The 10389-nt window shown below is 52.0% G+C and overlaps 1 long non-coding RNA gene across 1 annotated transcript; it reads left to right on the top strand.

The window, feature by feature from the left end:
• The first annotated feature begins 4545 nt into the window (after positions 1-4545).
• Positions 4546-10022, top strand: LOC117876327. The gene is made up of 3 exons (XR_004645465.1): positions 4546-4817; positions 8909-8999; positions 9725-10022. It is a non-coding gene; the product is annotated as an uncharacterized LOC117876327 (long non-coding RNA).
• Positions 10023-10389: the final 367 nt, after the last annotated feature.

Genomic DNA, 10389 nt, shown 5'->3' with positions numbered 1-10389 from the left:
ATTCTCTATCCCTTTCCTAACGATTCCTGACATTCTGTTCGCTTCTTCGACTGCTGCTGCATATTGAGTAAAAACAACAAGGAGTCCGGTGGCACCTTAAAGACTAACAGATTTATTTGGACATAAGCTTTCGTGGGTAAAAACCTCACTTCTTCAGATGCATCTGAAGAAGNTTTCCAGCTCATTAATGAATAAGTTAAATAGGACTGGGCCCAGCACAGACCCCTGGGGAACCCCACTATCCATGCTGAAAATGGACCATTTATTCCTACCCTTCGTTCCCTGCCTTTTAACCAGTTCCCGACCCACGAGAGCATCTTCTCTCTTATCCCATGGCAGCTCCCTTTGCTTAAGAGCAAAGGAGTGTCCTGGCAATAAGAACTGATGAGGCTAAGCGTCTCCAGGGAGCAAGCGCAGGGACAGGTCCTGTTGGACCTTTGTTACCCCGGAAGTTGTTCCTTCATTTGTCGAGACTATGCCTGACTTAGCTGGAGGGCTGAGCCACTGAAAACCCCCCTGATGAGGCCAACAGGGGGTGCTGCAAGCAGAGAGAGTGCAGGTTCCCACCCAACCGACTGGGGCGCTCACAAGAGGTGCATGCCCTGTCACTGTCTCTGAGAGGGGATATTGGGAGATCTGAGTGGGGAGATGGGTGTGTGTGTGTCTGTGGAGATATTGATGATCTATGAGAAGGAATGTTGGATGTGTCTTAGGGGGTGATATGGGGGAGGGGGGAAGGTCCCTGAGGCATAAATTAAAGTGGAGTAGCTTTCCCACGTAGACCGCGGGGAGTTTGCCCTCATCCACCAAAGTCACAGCTGAGTTGACAAAGAAACCAGGGAGATGGGAGGTGGCAGGAGCAGAGACTGATCTGTCAAATTCATTTCATTGCATTGCCACATCTCATGATTTTATTGCTCGTCTTGTATTATTTGTTGTTTTCCCCTGAGTTACATGATTACAGGGAATCTCAGATCTACTATTTTTAAAAAGTTAGTTTGTAGTAGACCTGGCTGAATCGGCAAAAAATGCAGATTTTGTGATCCTGCAACACTTGGCAAATTCTGGCACCCAGCCCCCCCGCTCTAACCACTAGATCCCACTCCTCTCCCAGAGCCAGGGAGAGAACCCAGGAGTCCTGGCTCCCAGCCCCCACCCCCACGCTCTAACCACTAGACCCCACTCCCCTCCCAGAGCCGGGGAGAGAACCCAGGAGTCCTGGCTCCCAGCCCCTACCCTGCTCTAACCACTAGACCCCATGGTTTACATTCTTGTGTGGTTTTCCACTGTTTCTCACACACTGCTGAAGCCTGGATACTAAATGGACCGAGGCCTAAAGTGGGAGACAAAGGAGATTTGGCAGATGAAGAGCTCATTTTTCAGCTAGTAGGAAAATAGCATTGCTTTATTGATCCCAGTGGAGCTATGGCCCTTTGACCCCAGCTGAGGGTCTGGCCCCACTCACTCCAGAGGAGCGACTACCACAATGCCTGCAGCATCCCCACGTACACGGCCAGCAGGGACCCGGCCTGTGGACTGACATGCCAGAGGGGGGTAACGTAACAGCTAGGGCCAGGGAGACTTGGTGAGTGGTTGTGTTAAGTGAAAGGAAAAGAAGATGAATTTTGTGGCCTCCTCTGTCACTGTGTATAGGTGCGTGTGAAAAATCTAGCCGCCCTTGTATGTATTAATTTGCTGTGTACCTTGTTCTTTGCTTTCTGGTAGGGTTACCATATTTGAATTTTCAAAAACGAGGACACTCCAGGGGGGGTAGCCCTGCCCCCTAGCCACTCCCTCCCACTTCCTGCCCCCTACAGAATCCCCAACCCATCCAACCCCCCCTGCTCCATGTCCCCTGCCCCTAACCACCCCCGGGACCCCACCCCCTATCTAAGCCTCCCTTGTCCTTGTCCCCAACTGCCGCCTCCTGAGACCCCCCCACCCTAACTGCCCCCCTAGGACCTCACTCCCTACCTTTCCCCTGACTGTTCTGACTCCTATCCACACCCCCGCCCCCACCAGATCCCTGGGACTCCCACGTCTATCCAACCACTGCCTGTCCCCTGACTGCCCCCCCGAGTCCCCAACCCATCTAACCCTCCCTGTCCCCTGACTGCTCCGATACCTCTCCACACCCCGCCCCCTGACAGCACCCCCATAACTCCAGACTCACCGAAACCTTTCCCTGCTCCCTGACTGCCCCAGGACTCCCCTTACCACCATGCCACTCAAGCCACTGGCTCCACGTGGAGCAGGCTGCCTGCTGCGCTGCCGTGTGCATAGCCCCTCCCCCACAGAGTGCTGAGGCAGGGGGAGGGGAGAGCAGGGGAGGGGCTGCTGGAGGCCAATGGGAGCGGCTCAATCGGGCCCAGCCGCCCAATCAGCCGCGCCGCACTCTGCATGGAGGCAGGGGGGGGAGGGAATCCCGGACCTTTCTATCTTATTACCAATTCCTCCCGGACGGCTATTTAAAGATGAAAAAGCGGGACATCTCTGGGGAAATACGGACGGATGGTTGTGGTGTTTAGATGCTGCATGTGATTATTAGAACTGAGAGCAACAATGGTAACCCTATTTCTGGTGTCTATAACTACTAATCTGCAGTTCGGGTGGATTTCCCAGGGGGTACCACTGCTAGCAGAGCTGGTCGAGTAATCCGGATCTCCGGCGGGAGAAGTCCTGAGTTTGACAGGGTTCCCTGCCTTGGCAGAATGACCCAGGACCTCGGGAGGTGGCTCCTGAGATTGTTCCCTCAGAGGTACCGCGGCTACGTTTTTCGGTTTGCCAGCAGAGCTATGTCGGGCAGGGCTGTGGCTAGTCCGAGATGGCTCTGTTGTCTCCCCAGTAAAACTAAGGAAAAAGGGACCCATCCTCGCAGGTATTGGGTGCCTGTCTGGGCCTAGTGGTTGTCTGCATAGGAACGTGATACCGGTCTAAGGTGTGAGTATACAGGTATGACTCCTTATTCTGGCAGAAAAGGGCCTTTTTTTTTGCTTTATTTTACACCACTTTGGTAAACAGAAAAAGGCCTGTTACCCCGGAATAAGTGTGTCCCTGCTGGTGGCTGGTGTAATTATACCAATATAATTAGAACGGTAATATTTCTCCATGTAGACAGGTCCTCAGGAAACTGACCCATTCCTAGGTCAGGAAACTTAATCCAGATTAATTAAAATGTGCCATTAAAGAGCTTTACTGAATCTGGATTCCACCCATGTGTGGCCACTTTCACTCGGCGTACAAGTGACCTTGGCTTCCAGAGCGAATGAAATGAAACCGAATTAAGGCCACTTCTGTTTGGAAGGAGGCTGTTGGCAGGAGGAGTGAAACTGGTACAGCCACAGCAGTATGATTGTAGCGGCAGAGTGATGCTGGGAATTTTCCCCGTGTAGACAAGGCCCTAATCTGTGCATGTCTCCTCCCCGCTCTGTGTTCTCTCCGGCCCTCTGTCTGCCTCGTTCCCATTGTTTGCTGGGAAGAATTAAAGCCCCCTACTCCAATTTTCATTGAAAGGTACCCCCCGCCTCCTCTCCCGCTTTCTTCTCCCACCCCTGCCAGGCCCCCAGCCGTGTTGGGACTGCCCCTCATTCCCTCCAATGGGTTCTGCGAATGAGACACTCAGATCCCCAGTATCCACCTCAGAGACAACCCCCCCAGCAGGACTCTCAGGGAGGATACTGGGGGGGTTCTGAGGGGAATAGTGTGCTGGGTGGCAGCTTGTGGGGGCCAGGACCAGATTAAGCTTTTGTGGGACCAGTGCCAAACATATTTGTGGGCCCCCATGGGGGCAATGGAGCATAGCGCAGGGAGGTTGCCCCCCAGAGTGCCACAGAGCCCCCCCACCCAACACCCCCTGATTCCTTATGCCCAGCACCCCCAGGCCCACTATGCCCAGTGCCTCCCCACACTCCCTACCACAACTGCCCAGCATGCCACACAGCCCCCCCCACCCAGCACTCCAGAACACACAGATCTCCCCCTGCTCACTACCCAGTGCCCTTCCCCCCAGCCTCCCCCACTGCCCAGCACCCCGAAACACAGATGCCTCCCCCAGTGCCCCCAACAAATCCCCCACTGTCCAGCACCCCAAAACACATAAACCTCCCCCACTGCCCAATGCCCCCTCACAGCCCAGCACCCCCCACCAGTCCCCCAGAGACCCACTCCCCCACGCCTTGCCCCCCGGAGGACCCTGTTGGCTGACAGCTGCAGTCCCGTTGCCTCGGGGCTGAAGGGAAAATGTCACAGAGGTCTCTGGGAGTCCTGGATTCTGTGACTTCTATGACCTTTGTGACAAAATCTTAGCTGGATTTACAACCTACATTGAAATTAATCTTCCTCTCCCACTCCCTTTCCCTTCTACTGCTAGACATCTGATATGAGCTAGTGGGTTAGAGAGTGTATGTAGGGAGCCAGGACTCCTGGGTTCTCTCCCCAGCTCTGGGAGGGGAGTGGGGGCTGGTGGTTAGAGCAGGGGGGGCTGGGAGCCAGGACTCCTGGGTTCTCTCCCTGGCTCTGGGAGGGGAGTGGGGCCTGGTGGGTGAGAGAAGGAGAGCCAGGACTCCTGGGTTCTCCCCATTTCTCCCGATTTGCTGTGTGACATTGCCAATCCTGGAGATTTCATCACAACCCTAGTCCCCTCCCTGCTCGGTTTCCCCTGGTAAAGCAGCTCTTGATCTTTTTGTACTCATGTGATTTCCAACTCTTCTACTTTTATTTTCGGTTCCAGGAAACCCTGTCTTCGGTCCCCACCCAAGGGAAAGGGATTTCTCTTCACTGCTCCCAGCCGAGGGAACACAGCCCGCGGTGGGCTCCAGGTAAAGCTTTTCTCTGTGTCCGGGTCTCAGTACGTCCCCCAGGAATGGAAACTAGAGGCTGTTTGAATTTCCAAGCAGGGATTGGAAAATGCTTAAATTGGCAACACTGCATGATGTAAGTAGTTGACCACTTGCATCATGCAGTGTCAATGGGGGGAGCAATCGGGGGGGTCAGGGGGGATCTACACGGGGGTGGGGGTAGAGAAATCCCTGTCTGTGTGTTTGGAAAAGCAAGGCTGAAAATGGTCTGGGTGGCCGAGGGTCAGTGGCTGGGGCCAAACAGTCTGAGCGCACTGATACGTGGGTGGGGCAGGTCCATTTTCTGGCTGAGTCTGAAACCAACCTTTCAACTGGGCAAGTGCAGGCAGGCAGCGATAGACCCAGGAGTCCTGGCTCCCAGACCCTGCCCCACACTAACCCCTAGGCCCCACTCCCCTCTCCGAGCATAGCACCTGGGAATCCTGGAACCCAGATCCCCTCCTTTAACCCACTAACCCCCACCCCCCTCCCAGAGCTGGGGAGAGAACCCAGGAGTCCTGGCTCCCAGCCCCCCTGCTCTAACCACTAGACCCCACTCCCCTCCCAGAGCTGGGGAGAGAACCCAGGAGTCCTGGCTCCCAGCCCCCTTTCCTCTAGAGGTGCAGATTGAACACCAATGAAATTAAATCCAAATCTGTTTGGTTTTGTGATGTCTGGCAGGTCAGGATTTCACATTAGGATTATTTTGGTGGTTTCATGGTTCAGGTGCATTTAAATTATCTTCCTTGGTTGCATTAAAGGGCTGCCATGTTTTTGTTTGTTTGTTTGTTTGTTTGTTTGTTTTTTAAATCCTATATCTGAATTTATTTTCCCTGCTTTAATTACAAGCATCCCTTACAATTATCCTAGCCAAGAGATCAGCAAGGAACAAGTCCCCCTGTATTCAGTTTTTATATTTGATAGCACTTTGTACCCGTTCGGCTTGAAGCTCTCCCCCACGCAGCCAGCTTTCTGGTGCGAATGTGAGTTAATGCTGTTGTGCAAAAGGGAAATGCTATTCTGGGGTGTCCTTTGTGAGACTGGAGGTAACCAGCCAGCTGGGGAGCCCTCAGCTGGGGGACTGTGTCCAGTCTGAGAACCACACTTGAATAAAGATGTGGACAAACTGGAGAGAGTCCAGAGGAGAGCAACCAAACTGTCCGAGGGTTGGAAAACATACCTGAGAAATGCAGGGCTGGGAGGGACATTGAGAGGTCATTGGGGAAGTCCAGCCCTCTCGCCCAGGACCATCCTGTGAGCATAGATCTTCAAGGAGCTGTCCATAGCGTCCAGGACTCTTTTCCTGTGTTTCCTGTTAATCTAGAACAGGAATAGTTCAACGTCATCCCTCCATGGTGCATGAATTTATATCTGAGGGAAGCCGGTTGAAGTGACCGGTCACCGTTGGACAGTAGCAAGCTGTGAAAGAAGAAATAGACAGCGGATAAAAGCCCGTAGTGGTGAGGATCCTGGTGGGGCAAGCAGGGCCGGCTCCAGGCACCAGCTTAACAAGCAGGTGCTTGGGGCGGCCAAGGGAGAGGGGCGGCACCTGCGGCAATTCGGGGGCGGCAGGTCCCTCGTTCCCTCTAGGAGCAAAGGACCTGCCGCCGAACTGCCGCCGCCGATCGCGGCTTTTTTTTTTTTTTTTTTTTGCTTGGGGCGGCAGAAATGCTGGAGCCGGCCCTGGGGGCAAGTGAGTTACCATACAAAGGTCTGATCCTTTCTCCCAGCCACTGCAACGGAGCCCTTATGTTCTGGCTTGTTTTAAATGGGAAGCATGCTTGGAGAGAGACACGCGAGAGGCAACAGATGTTGGTCCAATAGAAGATATTACCTCACCCACCTTGTCTCTTTCACATCCTGGAACCAACACAGAGCAAAATGAGCTTTCAGTCAAGCCTTAAGGAAGAGCTTTTATGCTAAACAGAAACTGACGGTTTCTGTGAGATCTGGTGACTACAGGCAGCCGCAAAACCCAACTTACAAGGGAAATAAAGTTGTTTCTCTTTTCACACAAAGCTTTAAAGCTTTGTATTTCCTTAAAAGATGGGGGGGGGGGGGGGGGGAGGAGAATGTTATTGGTAAATGTTGATTTCAACCCCCTCCCTCCCAAATTGACAAATATTTCCATTGATGATGATCCGAATTCACAGCTAGGCAAAGTAAGATAAAGCTTTAACTTTTTGAATCTCAGCATCTACTGTCATTAGCTAATTGTCTGACCTCCCACATTACTTCCCGTAACTGTGAAAATTTAAATAGATTAATGGGGAAAAAAACGTTAAAAAATAAATCAAGATAATCTGTCACAATTCTGCACAAATACTGAATTCTGCCACGCTGATCTATACATTAGAGTGAGTGCAAGGGTGTATTTAAACTTGTATCCATCCCTCACTACACCCCCTCAGGTGGGAAGAACCGGGCATGGTTCTTCTAGAGAAGAGAAGGCTGAGGGAGGACTTGAGAACAAACTTCAGACTTGTCAAGGGTTGTTCTAATGTTGTACTTAAAGTACTGCTCAGGATCTTTTCAGGGGGAATAAGGCAAAACACCACATTTATTAGTAATACATGTATTCATTAACACTGTATCATATTCATATAATATATTACACTTACACTCACACACACACACAAACACACTCCGTCTTGTTGTTACCAATTAGTTGCTCCCCTTAACTTCACTGGCCAGGTGAGTTAGATGGGGGAGGGGGTGGAGCCGGGCTTCTGCCGATCCGGATGGATGCTCCCATGTTGACAAGACGAGACCCGGGGTCCTCTGCAAGACACCTCACTTTTATAGCAGCTTCCCTCTCATGCAAATCTAGACCAGATTCAAACTCTGTGTCTGTGTCCATTGGTCCTTTGTGCTGCTTTCTTTTGAGTGTTGTCCCAATGCTGCAAAGAGGGTGTTTTTAAAAGAAGGTGCTGGCGTCTAACCCGCCCCCCCCCCCCAGCCATCAATATGTCTGCTCTTCCTTAGTGAGCCCACTGGACAAGTTTTATTGTTCTTGGGTCTGGCTTCCATCCCCTCTCCAACTGTTGCAGCTGTCTGCAGGTGCTTGTCTTCCATGCCTTGCTCATCCACACCTCATTCATTCAACAGGGCAATTGATTAAATGGGGTGGGGTGCGGGGGACAGATCTTATTCTACTACTAGCAAAAAGCCATGTTTTTAACATTATCCCAAGGCTCAATACGAAGTTTTCTATATAAGGATCTGATACAAAGTTGTATGAAAATAGAAGCATAATACAAAGGTATGTTTGTGTGTGAGCGCATGAGTATAATATAGATCATATGCATATGAGACAGTGTGGATTGATACCTGTATTACTAATAAACGTGTTGCTTTGCCTAATCCCCCCTGAAAAGATCCTGTGCAGTACTTTAAGTACAACACTAGAGAGGACAGAGATCGATTGATCTCTGTGTCCAGCGAGGGGAGAGCAAGAAGAATGGGCTTCGTTTGCAATGAGGGAGATTTAGATAGAAAGTTTTCCTTAATTTCCAAACTTTAAGGCTATAGTATCAACTGTCCAAGGCACAAGGCTGCAGGGCCCGTCAGAGCCGAGCCATGGGGGCCGGGGCTCACTGGTTGCAAATGCAGAGGCTTGGAAACCGGCTGCAGGCTGTGCGTGTCGGAGGCTGAGAGCCAAGAGAAGCAGTTGTGAGTGCGACCTTGGGAGGAAGCAGAGATGGGGCTTCTTGGGACACAGAGCCTGCTAGAGGGGCAGGCGTGGGGATTTCTGAGTGTGACAAAGTGGGAATGTTCTGCAATATTTGTATGACCCCTGGGTGGGTCTCACTTTCCCCTATGTGTTGCATTGTTACAGGGATTTTTTTGGGGGGGCGGAACAGCCCAAACTTCAGCAAAAATCTCAGGCATGTGGAGCAACAGGATTATAAACTGATGAGGGTCTGTTTTAATAGTTGTATTATTTGTCATATCTGCCTTGGATTTCCTTGTTAAAGGCTGGGACAGTCCCCATCGGGCTGGCTGTGTTTGGCTTTATTTGTACACCGCTTGGTCTGGCAGAACTACAGTTTGATTTCTCTTTCTCCCCCCAGTTCCAAGATGTCGCAGCCTCTCTGGCTGGCCGCCCTGGTCACCATCTCCCAGGCTCGGATGTCTACAGTGCAGCACGTCAGCCAAGCAGCGGTGAGTGTCCATCCCATCCTCAGACACTAACATCGGGACACTCCGGCTGACTGGGAAGCACTTTTGCGCCTCAGTTACTCACCACCAATTCCTGCAAATTATAAAGTGAAAGCAGGGAACCAGGGAGCAATTGGGGTATTCAAGTGTTACCATAGTATAAATGTTTCCTATCATTAAGGACTCCTGGGTTCTCTCCCCAGCTCTGTGAGGGGAGAGGGGTATAGGGGGGTTGGGGCAGGGAGGAAGGACTCCTGGGTTCTCTCCCGGCTCGGGGACTTTATTTCTCCCAAGAGCTCAGTGGTCATTGGAGTTAAATCAGCGCTAACTGGAAAGAAACAGTGTTTTAAACAGTCTGACCACAATGCTTTCCCCTCCCGGGTCTTGTCTACACAGGGGAGTGTTCTCACCATAACTTAAGATGCAACTGGTCCAATTATCCCAGTATATGGGGGGGACACTAAGTTTGTTGTGGAGCCGCGGCTGTTTTCAATGGAGTGTATGGCGCTTGGCAAGGGCTTTCGGATAGATTGAGATTAGACCAGTGTCCGTGTACTGGAATAACCGCACCTGTTTCACTATAGCTGGGTTATTAGAGCTGCACAATGCTCCCGCTGGGAGAGGCTGGGCTGGAGTAGCCGGGCGCTCCCCCCACAGCCAGCACTCCCTATGGGTTGTGGGGCACATAGATCTGTATTCCGTTGGCATTAACCCTTTGTGTCCGCTAGGTACCGCTGATCCGCTATGGCGATCTCCTTCCCCTGGACCCAACGCAGCCTGGGCTGCAAGGCCAGAATGGATTCAACAGCACGTCGCCTGTGCTGGTGAGGTGTGTGGGGCTGGAAACGTTGGGGGTGTGACCCGAGGTGACTGGGGCAGCTCTCACTGAAAACGCCAAGGTCAGGGCAGGCTGTGAAAAGGAGAGCAGAAGATTCTCCCCAAACTGGAGGTTCACACTGAAGTTAGACTCACCAACCCATCACAAACTGAGCTTCTCACCCCCCACTTCCCCCGCGCCGGTTATCAAAAAGCAAAAAAGAAATCACACAGCCCCCTTTCATTGCTGGTGGGTATTGAAGGCCAGGGGAGGCTAAGCCTCCCCTAACCCAGGTTGTGGCCCCGCTCATGCTCTGCCCCATGGCACCACCCTTGCTCCCCCTCTCCCCTGAAGCCGGTGGGGGTGGGGCCTTGGGCAGAAAGGGTGGGGCCAGGGGCTAGCCTCCCCAAAAGGGGTTTCACCAACCACCCATGACCCCTTTACTGCATTCCAGTTCTCTGGCTCCCAATCAGCACTGGTAAGGTGAGAAGTTATCTAAAAACTCTGCTCAATATATACAAAATGTTCTTCTGACCCCAAACGGCCAGCCACGTTACCAGGTCGATATTAGTTTGG

This window comes from Trachemys scripta, chromosome 4 (assembly GCF_013100865.1).
Source record: "Trachemys scripta elegans isolate TJP31775 chromosome 4, CAS_Tse_1.0, whole genome shotgun sequence".
NCBI classification, from domain to species: domain Eukaryota; kingdom Metazoa; phylum Chordata; order Testudines; family Emydidae; genus Trachemys; species Trachemys scripta.
This window is presented reverse-complemented; position numbering and strand designations above follow the sequence as displayed.